Below are 18,514 nucleotides of genomic sequence, written 5' to 3'. Positions count from 1 at the left end.
ACAAACATAGATTGAAATGCATAAATTACATGATCAAAGGCATAAAACACATGTATGCTATAGATCAATCCAAGTTACGCGAATCTAAGACATTTAGCTCACTACACAACCTGCAAAACCTTTTCTCATCTAAAGGCTTGGTGAAGATATCGGCTAGCTGGTTCTCGGTGTTAATATGGTACACCTCGATATCCCCCTTTTGTTGGTGGTCACTCAGGAAGTGATGCCGGATGTCTATGTGCTTAGTGCGGCTGTGTTCAACAGGATTATCCGCCATGCGGATTGCACTCTCATTGTCACATAGGAGTGGGACTTTGCTCAGATTGTAGCCAAAGTCCCGGAGGGTTTGCCTCATCCAAAGTAGTTGCGCACAACACTGTCCTGCGGCAACATACTCGGCCTTAGCGGTGGATAGGGCAATGGAAGTTTGTTTCTTTGAACTCCAAGACACCAGGGACCTTCCTAAGAATTGGCACGCCCCTGATGTACTCTTCCTATCAACCTTGCACCCGGCATAGTCGGAGTCTGAATATCCAATCAAGTCAAAGGTAGACCCCTTTGGATACCAGATCCCGAAGCAAGGCGTAGCAACTAAATATCTAAGGATCCGCTTAACGACCACAAGGTGACATTCCCTTGGGTCGGATTGATATCTAGCACACATGCATACGCTTAGCATAATATCCAGTCTACTAGCACACAAATAAAGCAAGGAACCTATCATAGACCGGTATGCCTTTTGATCAACGAACTTACCTCCTTTGTTGAGGTCAACATGTCCGTCGGTGCCCATTGGTGTCTTCGCGGGCTTGGCGTCCTTCATCCCGAACCGCTTGAGCAAGTCTTGCGTGTACTTCGTTTGCGAGATGAAGGTGCCGTCCTTGAGTTGCTTCACTTGGAACCCAAGGAAGTAGTTCAACTCGCCCATCATTGAAATCTCAAATTTCTGTGTCATTACCCTGCTAAACTCTTCACAAGACTTTTGGTTAGTAGAACCAAATATTATGTCATCGACATAAATTTGGCACACAAATAGGTCACCATCACAAGCCTTAGTGAACAGAGTTGGATCGGCTTTCCCAACCTTGAAAGCATTAGCAATTAGAAAATCTCTAAGACATTCATATCATGCTCTTGGGGCTTGCTTAAGTCCATAGAGCGCCTTAGAAAGCTTACACACATGGTCGGGGTACCGTTCATCCTCAAAGCCAGGGGGTTGCTCCACGTACACCTCCTCCTTGATTGGCCCGTTGAGGAAAGCACTCTTCACATCCATTTGGAACAACCTGAAAGAGTGGTGAGCGGCATAGGCTAATAGAATGCAAATAGACTCTAGCCTAGCCACAGGAGCAAAAGTCTCCTCGAAATCCAAACCTACGACTTGGGCATAACCTTTTGCCACAAGTCGAGCCTTGTTTCGTGTCACCACCCCGTGCTCGTCTTGCTTGTTGCGGAACACCCACTTGGTTCCCACAACGTTTTGCTTGGGACGTGGCACCAGGGTCCAAACTTCATTTCGCTTGAAGTTGTTGAGCTCTTCCTGCATGGCCAACACCCAGTCTGGATCTTGCAAGGCCTCTTCTACCCTGAAAGGCTCAATAGAAGAGACAAACGAGTAATGCTCACAAAAATTATCTAGACGTGAGCGAGTAGTTATTCCCTTGCTTATATCACCCAAAATCTGGTCGATGGGATGATTCCTTTGAATCGTCGCTCGGACTTGGGTTGGAGGAGCCCGTGGTGCTTCTTCCTCCACAACTTGGTCTTCCTGTGCTCCCCCTTGATCACATGCCTCCACTTGAGGAACCTGTTCATCATCTTGAGTTGGGGAATGCACCATCGTTGAGGAAGAAGGTTGATCTTGCCCTTGGTGTTCCTTTGGTCGCACATCTCCAATCGCCATGGTGCGAATTGCGTCTGTTGGAACATCATCTTCATCTACATCATCAAGATCAACTTGCTGTCTTGGAGAGCCATTAGTTTCATCAAATACAACATCGCTAGAGACTTCAACCAAACCCGATGATTTGTTGAAGACTCTATACGCCTTTGTATTTGAGTCATAACCTGTCACACCTGGTTTTAGAAGGCAAACCGAATGCGAACCATGTACGTGCCAGGATCAGCAATTCATGTACACAGCAGTTACATAACTGGACATCATCACACAGTGCTCAAATCATAATATATAAGGGGAATAATAGTCGATTACACCATATGTCTGAGACATCCACATAGTCTTTACAATAATCAAAGTGCAGAAAAGAAACGTAGATACACGCGGCCTTCATAGGCAGCCCACTGGGGGTTGCCGCTAATCCACACCTAGAACTCGTCGTAATCTTGGAACTCTTGGAAGTCTCCTTCCACGGCTTCATCTTCTCCTGAGCAGTGGTTGCAATGCGGACAACTTGGGGAAGGGGTTTTGTGTGTAGAGCAAGGGTGAGTACACATCAACATACTCAGCAAGTGTCATGTTTGGCTGTAGTGGACTAGCTTTATGTGGAGTTAAGTCAAGCAGTTGCTTTTAGTTGGTCAGGTTATTATTTACTAGTAGAAAGCCAGGTTTTACCATTAACCCAAGTTATTAACCCGATGTACCCTTTCCAAACAGAAAGAATACCACTTACCAGTACCATAGTCGTAACCAAAACCATCAATCTCATTGCCACCTGTAAACCAAAACGTCTCTGATCAAGTACCACTAATCAATGGAGCTCCCTTGGCCGCTCATAACCACGAGCACGGCTGATATATCAGTTTCATAACGCTCGGCAGAGGTCGCACACTTTACCCACAAGCCATGATTCCCTCTTGCCTCGGGCCGATCAAACCCTTAAACACTACCAAGGTGAATAGGCAGGGTCTCACTACGTAGCCTTTACAAAGATTCCTCAGGGTTGCAGCCGCCCGTTAGGTTTTCTAAATGCACCGCACTCCTCCCCAAGGGGCGAACCAACCTTGGCAGAGCGAGCCGCATACACCGAGCCCCATTAACGGCACGACGGCTAAGCGAACTATACCCCAGTTTCTCTAATTATTCAGCTAAGGGCATCCCATTCCACCCTCATGGTTGCACTGTTTTCCCGGGCGGTCATCCAACGAACAGGTCCTTACGGAGAGGCACTCAAGAAACCGCTCGAGCCCCCTTGAATGCCACAAGAATAACATCATAATAAAGGAGGGGAAAACAGCGTATCATTGATAAATCTCATCATGTTCATTGATTAGTGTTGAGCAATAGCATAAAGCTAAACAATAATAATCCAACCCAAATAGGTAAACAAGGACATGGATAACAAAAGCTAGTCAATCCTTAGGTATAAATGTGAAATGCAGGAGATGAATTAAAGAATGTATGGGACAAAGATAGGTCAAGGGACACTTGCCTCCACCAACCAGCTGCTGCTCAGGGGCTTCTCCTGCGAGTTCTTTGGGCTCCTTAACCAGATCGTTCTCTATGCGAACACAATCATACATTCACATCTCAAATCAGAAAAGGAAACAGTACACCATACAAAGAGGTGAATCCAATAGTCACATATCCGACATATGACTAGCGTCCGCGACCGTATAAGTAATAAGCATAACATAACCCCTAATAAGATCGACAACTTGCTAAACTCATGTTGAGTGAAAGAATAAACTTAACCACTTAATTTCATGAAGTTATACTAGCTGATATTTAATGTAGGTGCAACTATGGTTATTGTCTAAGCATAATTAATTCCACGCTTAGTTAATGTGTCGCTTCCTGACATAAACCAATCAGTGTTAGCAAATTTAAGTGGTGTGGGGAGTCGCCGCGTGAAACTATGCATAAAAAGAACCAAAACATGCGTATCATCACGTGCACAAAGCTACAAGCCACTGCGCATGGGATTGCCGCGCGAGCGAGTTGGCCGTGCCCCGCACAGGCCGATGCAGGCGAGCCGGGGATGGACCGGCCGTGCGTGTTGCACAGGACGCCGCAAGGAAGCCGCGGGCCGCTGCTGCGCACGCGGGCGAGTCGCTGTTGCGAGCGTGCTGCGGACGGGCTGACCATGCGCCGCGCAGGCCGCCGCGAGCAAGCCACGCAGGCTACCGCGAGCGCGGCAGTCCGCTGAAACGCCAAGGGCACTCCACGCCGAGCAGGGGCTGCGAACGCACCGCGCCGCGGACGCGAGCAGCGAGCGCGCCACGCCGGAGGCCGCGCCGCGCCGTGGACGCGAGGAAGCCGCGTGCTGGACCGAGCTGGGTTGTGGCGGGAGCGCTCCGTGCCAAGGCGAGCATGTCGCGCCGCGAGGAGAGAGGGGGGTCCGGCAAGCCCGAGCCGCGCGCCATGGACGCGAGCGAGCGCGCCACGCCGGGTGGCATCGCGGACGCGAGCAGGGGGCGCGTGCAAGCCAGGGGCCCGCACCGAGCCGCGCCGCGGCAGACGTCAGGGCAATGCCGAGTGGCATCGCGCTGGGGGAGCGGGGGGGAGGGCTGCGCGGGACGCCCAGGCCACGGGCCGACCACCATGGCCGAGCTCCAGCCGCGACGAGCCGCGAGGGCAATCAGGCAGAGAGGGGGAGGGGCGAGGGAGGAGAGAGAGGCGGGACTCACCGTGGGGCGAGGACGATGTGGCGGGCAGTTCCGAAGGACTGCAGGCAAGAAGACGACGCGGGGAAGGAGGAGAGAGGAATGCGCGTCGTGGGCGAGGGAAGATGAACTAGGGGCGACCACAGGGACTTACAGGCGGGCCCCACACGCAGAGGCGGTGGCTGACAAACCGCCTCCCACACCAGCTGGGCGAGTGTGCCGCGCCCACGCACAGGCGGCCGGGCCGCGCCGAGTTGGGCCACCGTGTCGCGAGACCAGCCCAGGACGGGGGATGTGCGAGGGGGGCCGCGGGGGGGGGGGGGGGGGTGGGAGCTGGGCCGCCGAGCCAGCCCACGAAGGGAAAAAGGGGGTTGCCACGGCTGGGCCGCGAGGGGATGAGGGGGGAGAGAAAAAAAGAAAAAGGTTTTCCATTTTAAATCTATTTTCTAGATGAATGGTTTCACAATTTCACCCAATCAAAACAAATACTTAGTTCGGCATGGTGCAGCAAACAAAAGAAAGTATTTTTCTAGGGTTTACTTACACGAGTTCTCAAGCCGAATCTCACTATAACTTTGGAAAAGATCAAGGTTTAGCGAGGAGAAAAGGAGAAAGGAATGGGTAACGCCCGAATTTGGCGAGTGAAGAAAAGAAAAAAATTCAACTCCAAAAATTCGGGGCGTTACATAACATAGCAAAAACCCTTCTACAGCTTTGGGAGCAAATTTAGAGTTTCTACCTTTCTTTACTAGAATGTAACATTTACTCCCAAATACACGAAAGTATGACACGTTGGGTTTGTTACCAGTTAGAAGTTCATACGAGGTCTTCTTGAGGAGGCGATGAAGGTAGACCCGGTTTATGGCGTGGCAAGCTGTGTTCACAGCTTCCGACCAAAACCGCTCGGGCGTCTTGAATTCTCCAGGCATCGTCCTCGCCATGTCTATAAGTGTCCTGTTCTTCCTCTCTACCACACCGTTTTGTTGTGGTGTGTAGGGAGCGGAGAACTCGTGCTTGATTCCTTCCTCCTCAAGGTACTCCTCCACTTGTAGGTTCTTGAACTCAGACCCGTTGTCGCTTCTTATCTTTTTCACCTTGAGCTCAAATTCGTTTTGAGCTCTCTTAGAAAGCGCTTTAGGGTCCCTTAGGTTTCTATTTATCCTACAAAAAGAATACCCAAGTGAAGCGGGAAAAATCATCAACAATAACAAGACCATACTTACTTCCCCCGATGCTGATGTAGGCGACGGGTCCGAAGAGGTCCATATGGAGTAGCTCCAGAGGACTTGATGCGGTCATCACATTCTTGCTATGATGAGCGCTTCCCACCTGTTTACCTGCTTGACAAGCTGCACAAGGTCTATCTTTTTCGAAAAACACATTGGTTAGACCTAACACATGTTCTCCCTTTAGAAGTTTATGAAGGTTCTTCATCCCAACATGTGCTAGACGGCGATGTCACAGCTAGCCCATGCTAGTCTTAGAAATTAAGCATGCATCTAGAATAGCCTCCTCTTTCAAAAAATCAACTAAGTAGAGTTTGCCGTCAAGTACACCCTTAAAAGCTAATGAACCATCACTCCTTCTAAAGACAGACACATCTACATTGGTAAATAAACAATTGTATCCCATATTACAAAGTTGACTGACAGATAATAAATTGTACCCGAGCGACTCAACTAAAAAACACATTAGATATGGAATGCTCGGATGAAATTGCTATCTTTCCTAGTCCTTTAACCTTGCCTTGGTTCCCATCTCCAAAGATGATCGAATCTTGGGAATCTTTGCTCTTGACGTAGGAGGTGAACATCTTCTTCTTCCCTGTCATGTGGTTTGTGCATCCGCTGTCGATAATCTAGCTTGAGCCCCCGGATGCATAAACCTGCAAGGTAAATTAGGCTTGGGTTTTAGGTACCCAACTCTTGTTGGGTCCTACAAGGTTAGTTACAATATCCTTTGGGACCCAAATGCAAGTCTTGTCTCCTTTGCATTTGGACCCCATCTTTCTAGCAACCACTTTTTCATTTTTACATGAAAGTACATACTTAGTGTTGCACGCATGAAAGACAGTGGTAGGTTTATTACACACTTTTCTAGGAGCATGAGACACAAAATTTCTCCTAGTCCTACCATTAAAATTAGAACTTGAAGCAATCATGGCATGTGAGTCAAAAACATTATAACTCCTATTATAATGAGAATTTCTAAAAACTTTTCTATCATTGTACATGAAAGCATGGTTCTTTTGACTACTACTAGCCATAGGGGCCTTCCCTTTCTCCTTGTAGGAAATGGGAGCCCTTTGACTTGTTAAGTTCTTGGCTTCCTTTCGAAAGCCAAGTCCATCCTTAATTGAGGGATGTCTACCTACGGTGTAGGCATCCCTAGCAAATTTTAACTTATCAAGGTCATTTTTGCAAGTCTTAAGTTGAGCATTAAGACTTGCCACTTCACCATTTAATTTTGCAACAGAAGTAAGGTGTTCAACACATGCATCAACATCAAAATCCTTACACCTATTACAAATACTAACATGCTCTACATATGAACTAGACTTATTTGCTTCTTCTAACTTAGCATTTAAATCATCATTAACGCTCTTTAAATTAGACACAGTTTCATGACAAGCAGATAATTCAGAAGAAAGCATTTCATTTCTTTTAACCTCTAAAGCAAGAGATTTTTGTACACTAACAAATTTATCATGCTCCTCATACAAAATATCCTCTTGCTTTTCTAAGAGTCTATTCTTTTCATTTAAGGCATCAATCAATTCATTGATCTTATCAACTTTAGTTCTATCTAAACCTTTGAATAAACTTGTGTAATCTACTTCATCATCACTAGAGTCATGATCACTTGAAGTAGTATACTTAGGGGTATCTCGAGCGCTTAACTTTTTCTCCTTTGCCATGAGGCAAGTATGGCGCTCGTTGGGGAAGAGGGACGACTTGTCGAAGGCTGAGGCAACAAGTCCTTCGTCGTCGGAGTCGGAAGAGGAGCAATCTGAATCCCATTCCTTGCCAAGGTGCGCCTCGCCCTTTGCCTTTTTGTAGGCCTTCTTATTTTCCCTCTTTCCGCTTTTTTCTTGCTCCTGGTCATTAGCATTATTGGGACAATTTGCTATGAAATGACCAGTCTTACCACATTTAAAATAAGAGCGCTTTCCCTTCGCTTTGCTCTTGTTGGAATGCTCCTTTCGTCCTTTTAGCACCGTCTTGAAGCGCTTGATGATGAGGGCCATCTCATCTTCGTTTAGCCCGGCAGCTTCAACTTGTGCCACCTTACTAGGTAGTGCCTCCCTGCTGCTGCTTGTTGCCTTGAGTGCAACAGGCTATGACTCATAGATGGGCATTGGGCCGTTCAATGCATCATCAACGTATCTTGCTTCTTTGACCATCATACGCCCGCTAACAAACTTTCCGAGTATCTCCTCGGGCGTCATCTTTGTGTACCTAGGATTTTCACGTATGAGGTTCACAAGATGAGGGTCAATAACAGTGAAAGACCTGAGCATTATACGGACAACGTCGTGGTCCATCCATCTCGTGCTCCCATAGCTCCTGATCTTGTTGACCAGGGTCTTGAGCCCGTTGTACGTTTGCGTTGGCTCCTCTCCCCTAATCATGGCAAATCTTCCTAGCTCTCCTTCCACCAACTCCATTTTGGTGATCATGGTGGCGTCGTTCCCCTCATGCGAGATCTTGAGGGTGTCCCATATTTGCTTGGCGTTGTCCAAGCCGCTCACCTTGTTGTATTCATCCCTGCACAACGATGCTAACAAGACAGTGGTAGCTTGTGCATTCTTGTGAATTTGTTCGTTAATGAAGACAGGGTTATCTGTACTATCAAATTGCATTCCATTCTCAACTATCTCCCAAATACTAGGATGGAGAGAGAAGAGGTGACTCCGCATTTTGTCTCCAAAAAGCGTAGTCCTCTCCATCAAAGTGTGGAGGTTTACCAAGAGGAATAGAAAGCAAATGGGCATTGGAATTATACGGAATACGAGAATAATCAAATGAAAAATTTGAGTTAACCGGTTTCTTTTTCTCGTCGTATTCGTCGTCTCTTAGGGATGAAGACTCGTTGCTGTCGTAGTAGACGATCTTCTTGATGCGCCTCTTCTTCTTCACGTCCTTCTTCTTATGACTCGAGCCAGAGTCAGTGGGCTTGTCGTCCCTCGGCTCGTTGAAGATGGACTCCTTCTCCTTATCATTGACCACCATCCCCTTTTCCTTAGGATCCATCTCTTCGGGCGATTAGTCCCTTTCGTGAAGAGAACGGCTCTGATACCAATTGAGAGCACCTAGAGGGGGGTGAATAGGTGATCCTGTAAAAATCAACAAATAAATAGCCACAAAACTTTGTTAAGTGTTAGTACGGCTAAGTAGCGAGCTCTTGCGAACACAAGTATCACAGAAAAACAATCACACAAGACACGCAAGTTTATCCCGTGGTTCGGCAAGTATAACACTTGCCTACCTCCATGTTGTGGCGTCCCAATGGATGAGGGTTGCACTCAACCCCTTTCAAGTGATCCGATGATCAACTTGAATACCACGGTGTTCTTCTTTGATTATCTCTTTTCCCATTTGCGATGAATCTCCACAAGTTGGAGTCTCTTGCCCTTACAACAAATATCCAAGTGAAAGCACAAGAGTAAGGGTGGGAAGCAACACACACAAATCCGCAGCAATACGCACACACACAAGCCAAGACTTAAGCTCAAATGAAGCGCAACAAGTTCACCACTAGAATGGAGCTCAAATCACTAACAAAGTCAATCGAGTGCGCGGAGATGGAGTGTGTAAGACTTAGAATGCTCAAAGTATGCTTAGGTGTCTCCATGCGCCTAGAGGTCCCTTTTATAGCCCTAAGGCAGCTAGGAGTCATTGGAGGCAACTTTGGAAGGCTAATCTTGCCTTCTGTCGGGTGGCGCACCAGACAGTCCGGTGCACCACCGTACAGTCACTGTAGTTGTCCGGTGCGTGATCTCCTTCCTTTTCTGGCGCATCCGACCGTTGCAGATTTTTGGCAGTTGGCGCACCAGACACTGTCCGGTGCACACCGAACAGTCCGGTGCCCCCTGTCGACCGTTGGCGCGCCCACGCGTCGCGCGAAGATTGCACGGTCGACCTTTGGAGCAGTCAACCGTTGACTCACCGGACAGTCCGGTGCACCACCGGACAGTCTAGTGAATTTTAGTCGTACGCCGTTGAACGTTTCTCGAGAACGACATATTCGCCGCGGACGACTCACCGGACAGTCCGGTGCACCACCGGATAGTCCGGTGAATTATAGCCGTACGTCGCCGTCAAGTCCCGAGAGTGGCCTGTTCACTGGAGACTGGTCTGGCGCACCGGACACTCTGGTGCACCCAGTCCGAGCAGGAGTACAGCCAACTCTTTTCCAATTGCATTTCTCCTGTTTCTAGCATTTAGACACATATGTTAGTACTCAAAACAATGTACTAAGTCTATAAACATACCTTATAACATGATTTCCACTTCTTGAATCTTTGGCACAATTTCAACACTTAGAGAATATGTGTTGGGCACTTAATCAGCAAAACACTTTAGAAATGGCCCAAGGGCACATTTCCCTTTCAACACCATTACATGAATAAACATACACCATTACATGAATAAACATATACCGAACAAATCATACCTATAAAAAGAAAACATATAGAATAGAAACCTAATTCATAACCATAGTATAAGTCTACTCATATTGACATCCATCTCATTTGCTATGACATAAAATACTAATTCTATTTTGAGTAGTTACTAGTGAAAGCTATATGACAATTCGACTATGAAAGTATAACATAACTTAGATGTAGTGATTTAACCAACTCTACATAAATAGATTAATTATTAATTAATTATTTCTACCACAAACATGGGTCTCATTTTAGTGTTATCTTTTCTTTTTGAAAGTAAATGTCATCATGTTAACTAGAGGTCAAATAATTTTCAATACTAAATTAAACCACTAATTTAATTATATTAATTAAATTATCGTGGACATGGGTACTACTTATATTATCTAAGCGTTATTAGAGATTATATTATTTGTTTAGCAGATCTAAATTAGGCATATTAACTTATGAACACAAACATCTCGACTAAATTCTAAAATTCATTATAAACAAAGTTAGCCGTAAAATTACTCATCAAGTATTTTTGTCACTAATATGTGGTCTATCAAATCCTTTCATTCTTCATTCTAAACACAAATTCTAAAAAAACTGTAAACAAATTAACATACACAATGTGACAAATAATAGGATATCAATCCATCACATACTCTCCAATTTAATTGTTCAACATCCACATCCAAATCATAGTATATACAAAATTAAATGGATCGTTACAAAAATCATGAACTAAATCAAACATGATTTTGAAAATATAATAAAATTCGTTTCGTCTTCAACCTTACTCACGAGTCCTTGCACAAGGACGAATCGAAGAACGGGGAGGGATCGACCGGGGGTGCAGGGCACAGTTGCGACAAGCAGGGGCACGGTCGGGGGTAGGGCGTGGTCACGACGAGCTCTGGCAGCGACATCAAGCGAGGGAGAGAGGATAGGGCACGTGTGAGGGAGAAGGACAAGCTCAACGGCAAGGGGCCGGCTCCATGGGCTTGGGGTCAGGTTTTATAGGGAGAGGGAGGAGGGAGGGCGCCAGGGGGTGAGGGAGAGCCAGCGGCCGCCATTAATGGCACCGGTTTCTCCATCAATGGAGAGGGAATGAAGGGGGAAGGGGAGAGATGGTCGTTTCCGGTCTATGGGGAGGCGAGGGGCCGGCGGCCGAGCCGGTGCGAGGAGACGAGCGGCCGGGCCGAGGCGGCGGCGCCGTGCACAGGCATGCGCCTGCGCGCGTCCGGGCATGCCCGCGCGCGAGCCTGAGCGGCGGCTGGGAGAGGAGGAGCCTGACAGCACCTAGAGGGGGGGTGAATAGGTGATCCTGTATAATCAAGAGCTAAATAGCCACAAAACTTAGATATTAAAGTTTTAGCGTGACTAAGTAGCTTTGAAGCGAGTTCTTGTGAACACAACAATTACAGAGAATCCAACACAAGAGACACGCAATTTTTATCCCGTGGTTCGGCCAAGTAACACTTGCCTACTTCCATGTTGTGGCGTCCCAATAGACGAGGGTTGCACTCAACCCCTTTCAAGTGATCCAATGATCAACTTGAATACCACGGTCTTTTTGTTTAGAGTATCTTCCCGTTTGCGAGGAATCTCCACAATTTGGAGTCTCTCACCCTTACAATACAGATCACAAAGAAAGCACAGAGTAAGGTTGGGAGAAGCAACACACACAAGATTCAATCCACAGCACACACATGCACACAAGTCAAGACTTGAGCTCAAAGGACAACACAGGGAGTTCACAAATCGAAATGAAGTTCAAATCACTATCACAATGAATCAAAAGCGTGGGAGCGGAGTCTGGATGTCTTAGTATGCTCAGAGAATGCTTGGTGTACTGCTCCATGCGCCTAGGGGCCCCTTTTATAGCCCCAAGGCAGCTAGGAGCCGTTGGAGATCAACAAGGAAGGCTATCCTTGCCTTCTGTCGAGTAGCGCACCGGACAGCCACTGTAGCATGTCCGGTGCGTGATTTCCTTCCAAATCGGGCACAGTCGACCGTTGCTCCTCGGAACCGATTGGCGCACCGGACACTGTCCAGTGCACACCGGACAGTCCGATGCACCCTTTCGACCATTGGAGCAGCCATGTGTCGTGCGTTGATCGCGCGAATGACCATTGGCGCGGGCGCCGTTGGCTCACCGGACAGCCCGGTGCACCACCGGACAGTCCAGTAAATTATAGCCACGTCGCCCCGTTCCTTTTTCCAAGAGCGACGAGTTCACCGCAGATGACTCACCGGATAGTCCGGTGAATTATAGTCGTACAACTTCATCAACTCTCGAGAGCGGCCTCTTCACCGTTGACCAGCCTGGCACACCGGATAGTGGACAGTCCGGTGTGCCAAGCAGAGCTGGAGTTTGGCTGCACACAGCCAAGTCTTTTCCAATTTGATTCTTTTCTTCTCAGCATTGTTTCTAGCACTTAGATAACCACATTAGTATTCAAAAACAATATACTAAGTTTAGAAACATACCTCATGCCTTGATTTGCACTTTTCCCACATTTAGCACACAAGAAGTCAATTAAGATGTGTTGGGCATCTAATCACCAAAATACTTATAGAAATTGCCCAAGGGCACATTTCCCTTTCAATCTCCCCCTTTTTGGTGATTCATGCCAACACATTGAAAAGCAACAAAAGAGAGGTGCAACATCAATGCAATTGAAGACCAAATTGTTTTTGCTTATGATTTGGCATATTTGGATCACTCTTTGCCACCACTTGGTTTGTTTTTGCAAATCAAATTCATTTGCCTATCTCTAAGTCAAACTCGCTTGTTTGGGCACATAGAGAGATATTTTAAGCGTAAAATTGATTCAAGTGCCCGAAACTCCCCCCTTTTCCCTCAATCAAAATTCTCCCCCGCAAGAGACCAAATTTTGCAATAAGAGCTTTTTGGACAAATCAAAAATTCTAACACTAGTATTTTCAAAATTCACAAGTGGTTGGCTGATCCATTTGCTTTGGCCTTAATTTCTCCCCCTTTGGCATTAAGCACCAAAACGGGATCATTTTTGGCCCTTTAACCCTATTGCCTCACCAAAAATGTCAATGAAGAGCAAAAAGGCAATGAGAGCATAAGAATGAACTCAGAATTAATTACACTAATGCCAGAGTGCAGTGGAAGTCTTTGCATTGTCCAAGTCCATTTTCCCTTTCAATGTACCTTTGAGACTACAACAAGTGTTCTCAACCAAATAGATTAGTCTCAAAGGGATCAAGTTGTAGCACACTCCCCCTAAATATGTGCACCATTTGCATATGGACTTGTGAGGTTCAGGGATTACTTGTACAACTTGAGCACCATAAATAGATAACAAATGATGTAAATGCATGAAGTAACATGATCAAAGGCATAGAACACATGTATGCTATAGATCAATCCAAGTTACGTGAATCTAAGACATTTAGCTCACTACGCAACCTGCAAAACCTTTTCTCATCTAAAGGCTTAGTGAAGATATCAGCTAGCTGGTTCAAGGTGCTAATATGGTACACCTCGATATCTCCTTTTTGCTGGTGGTCTCTCAGGAAGTGATGCCGGATGTCTATGTGCTTAGTGCAGCTGTGTTCAACAGGATTATCCGCTAAGCGGATTGCACTCTCATTGTCACATAGGAGTGGGACTTTGCTCAGATTGTATCCAAAGTCCCGGAGGGTTTGCCTCATCCAAAGTAGTTGCGCGCAACATTGTCCTGCGGCAACATACTCGGCCTCAGCGGTGGATAGGGCAACGAATGTTTGTTTCTTTGAACTCTAGGACACTAGGGACCTTCCTAGAAATTGGCACGTCCCTGATGTACTCTTCCTATCAACCTTGCACCCAGCATAATTAGAGTCTGAGTATCCAATCAAGTCAAAGGTAGACCCTTTTGGATACCAGATCCCGAAGCAAGGCGTAGAAACTAAATATTTAAGAATTCGCTTAACGGCCACAAGGTGACATTCCTTGGGGTCGGATCGATATCTAGCACACATGCATACACTTAGCATAATGTCTGGTCTACTAGCACATAAATAAAGTAATGAACCTATCATGGACCGGTATGCCTTTTGATCAACGGACTTATGTAACACCCAGCTTTAAGGAGCAAAGCCAGGTGCATCTCATACATGCGCCAAAGAAGACAACATATATAATAATAGAGTTTATAGAGATAAATGTCATAAAACATCAGAGTATTTATTACATAGCGGAAGACTTATTACAAAATAAAAGAATAAATATAAAATGAACTAAGGATCGTCGGCGCCAATGTCAACTGAGAAACGCCACCTAGATTAAGTCGAAGGCCTCGGTGTTAGGCGGCTCCTCTTCGACCACATGTTCTTCTCCTGTGGGGGGGTGTGAGACAGCAAGAGTGAGCTCACATACGTTCATAGCTCAACAAGTCATGGGGAATAATGTGGCATGAACTCACCAAAGGTGGGAGTTCATGAAGTGTAAGGCTGACCAATGAAATAGAGGCTGAAGCTGAGCATTGCTTTTATAAGTTGGTCAAAATTTTATTAGCAGTTACTAAGTGTAAGTAAATACCAAACCTTAGTAATAATAAAGAAAAGTAATAGTAAAATAATCCCAAATGCGATGCAAATGTCAAATTAAATTTAAGTTCCATAAATTAATCATGTGAGTGTCCGAGCCGCTCATGACCGTGAGCACGACTAGTATACCAGTTTTACACTCTGCAGAGGTTGCACATCTTTACCCACAAGTCGTGTTACCCATTTGCCACGGAGTTGATCAGACCCCATACACCTCTACCAAGGAAGCGAGGCAGGGTACCACTACGAGGCCTTTACAAAGTTCCACTAGCTTCAGACTACCCGCTACAGTTTATAGGAAGCTCCAGTGCAGGAATCCCTCGCCTGACCGCCATCGCAGCAAAATCAACCCAAGGACCTCCCTACACTGACCACTCCCCTACTGCCCTTGCCCCTTTCGGGTAAGGTAGCCATTCACTAGCTTTCCTAGTTAATCAGCCAAGGGCGTCCCATTAAACCCTTGTGGTAGCACTGTTTTCCCGGGTGGTTCTCCATGTTCCCATTAACATAATGATCTTATCATGAACAGAAAATAATGAACAGATAATAACAAGTATAAACATGAGTGATGAATATCTCTATACCCAAAGCCACATAAAGCAATAGCATGTACTACCCAAAAGTTTAGTAGTAAAACCAGTGGTGAAACAAGGTATAAAGATAGTCAAAATCTAGGGTATCCTATTGGGTCCTATCAAAATTAACCTATGCAGATCATTATGATTAATAAGAACATGAATGGGTAAAAGAAGTGATCAAGGGCACAACTTGCCTTCCACGAGCTCCTGCTCAGCAGTCTCTACCAGCTGAACCTCAGAATCCTCTATAGCTTGCTCGTCTACTCGCATCAACACAATACATACATAGCATAGCAAAAATTAACATCACACCAAACATGTAATTAAAATGCACAATAATAATCTAGACATTAAAATAAGATCATAGGAACTGGATTCACTAATTTTGGAGTTATAGATTTTAAGTTATGAATTTCCAAAGATATTATGTTTTAAAACAAGATTAAGTACTAGATAAATTTTAATGTGTCTTTCATGTCGAAACAGTGGCACTAATGGTTAGAAAATAATATTACAAAAATTTAGGAACTGGAATGGACCAATTTGGAGTTCATATGAATTTTCTACAAATTAAACAAGTTCTAACATTTATTTATGCACTAAAAATTAATTTCTGATATTAATTTCTGATTTTCAATGCTCTCTGGATTGGGCCTCAAATTTCAGAAAGCGCAGGGGCTAACGTGTAAGTTTCACAAGACTCAGAGCCAACACGCTTTGGACTGCGGGTTTATTTTATAAAAACAAAGGGTTTCTTTAAGAAAACGCCGGTTCGAAGGGGTATCCAGTACTCCCCGCCATTGGATCGGCAGTATGCGGTGTGGATCAGGCCGCGCGCTATGCGCATCTCACTCAGTCGTAGCCGTAGGGTCAAGGGTTAACGCCTCGGATTTTAAACTGCCAGGCTCGCTCACAAGCGCTAGATTCCGATCGGACGGTCCAAAACGAAGGTGGCCGAACCGGTATGCAGGCACAATCCTAACCGATGATCTATTATTCAACGGCCCAAGGTCATCTTCAACCTCACCCTACTACAGCTCACTCTCTCACGTCTGTGCCCGGACGACCACGTAGAGGCCGCATCGCGCCGGTGACTTCGTCGTTAAATCCCGACCGCAACAATGGTGAGTTAATCACAACAGAAAGATGAGCGACACGCAATCCGTGAAAGCGCGCACTAGAGAGAAAACTCACCACAGGGATGTTGCGCCGAGACCCGCCCACAGCATGAGGCATACCAGCGGCGGCGCACACGCATCGCAGCAGTAGCCGGAGCCCGAGACGACCCTTCTCCAATCGGACGCCCTTACCAGCTTCTCCCTCCATGGCGAACCTTCGCACGGTCTTCGACGATCGGCGAGGTGGCTTGGTCCGTTTCACGCCACGTGCACAGGCAAGTACTAGGATGTCCAAAGCACGGCTGTGTTGAACACTCTCCCGGCGACAACACTCACGTCGTCGACACCTGCTGTAACCCACTGCCCGCCAACACAGAACACCAGCAGTGCTAAGGGCGCGCCGAGGTTTGGTGACGCGACACGGACAAGCTCCCTCACCGTCACTGCCCGGCAGCGGAACCTCTCTTTCTCGTTGTTGAGGGAAACTTGCACACAGCGAACAAATGGAGGAGGGGAAAACTCGACTTTCGGTTTTATGGACCCTAGCGAGTCGGTCATAGATGGTGGCAACGGAATCCTTGATCTGCGTGAAAATAGAGGCCTCCCCCCGACAACGTGCGCGAGTCTGTTACGTGAGGCGATCGCGAAAGGGATGACAGGGTGTCCCCACACGCCAGTGGTTCATTAGGTGTGTGCTAAGAGGACGAGAGACTTACAGCTGGGACCAACGGACGCTGCAGTGAGCCCAGACGCACGCGGTGAGGTAGAAGTGGCGGCTAGGGTTTTGTTCAGTGGAGAAGCGCGCAGTGCTAGTTTCCTCTAGTGGGTCGAAATGGAGAGTAGTGGCCCATCTGGCTTTTCTTTCTCCTTTTCTTTTATGTTTCTTTTTCCTTTTATTTTTAAATCCAAATTTGAATTCAAATGTTGGTGTGAAGTTCATGCTTAAGTTAATTTTTCATATTCAAGCACTAGTATAAAAAGGTGCATTTATTATTATTATTATTTATATATCTTTTCCTTATATTTATATAGTATTCCTTTCATTCTCTTTCTATATTATTCCTTTAGCTCATTTGTGTATTAGGATAAATTTCAATTTGGACATTACTACTTATTAATTCTAAATGCACAACAAATAAACTCTAACATGATGCATATTCTTTTATTTTAGTATCATTTGTTTTAATTAATCACTCTTAATATGTATGCTCTTATTGTGATAAATATATGACACATAAAAATAGGGGATCAACTATATTCTCTTTGTATACATTTTTGGGCATTACAACTTACCTCCTTTGTTGAGGTCAACATGCCCGTCAGTTCCCATCGGTGTCTTCGCGGGCTTGGCGTCCTTCATCCCAAACCTCTTAAGAAGATCCTGAGTATACTTCGTTTGGTTAATGAAGGTGTCGTCTTTGAGTTGCTTCACTTGGAACCCAAGGAAGTAGGTCAACTCGCCCATCATCGACATCCCGAAATTTTGTGTCATCACCCTGCTAAACTCCTCACAAGACTTTTGATTAGTAGAACCAAATATTATGTCGTCAACACAAATTTGACACACGAAGAGATCACCATCACAAGTCTTTGTAAAAAGAGTGAGATCAGCTTTCCCAACCTTGAAAGCATTAGCAATTAAGAAATCTCTAAGGCATTTATACCATGCTCTTGGGGCTTGCTTAAGTCCATAGAGCGTCTTAGAGAGCTTATACACGTGGCCGGGATACCTGTCATCCTCAAAGCCATGGGGTTGAGCTACGTATACCTCCTTCTTGATTGGCCTGTTGAGGAAAGCGCTCTTTATGTCCATTTGAAACAGCCTAAAAGAGTGGTGAGTGGCATAGGCTAATAATATTTGAATAGACTCTAGCCTAGCCACAGGAGCAAAGTCTCCTCAAAATCCAAACCTGCGACTTGGGCATAACCTTTTGCCACAAGTCGAGCCTTGTTTCTTGTCACCACCTCATGCTCGTCTTGCTTGTTGTGGAACACCCACTTGGTTCCCACAATGTTTTGCTTTGGACATGGCACTA

This window comes from Zea mays, chromosome 7, assembly GCF_902167145.1.
Source record: "Zea mays cultivar B73 chromosome 7, Zm-B73-REFERENCE-NAM-5.0, whole genome shotgun sequence".
Taxonomy (NCBI): Eukaryota; Viridiplantae; Streptophyta; class Magnoliopsida; order Poales; family Poaceae; genus Zea; species Zea mays.
Note: the sequence above shows the minus strand (reverse complement) of the source record.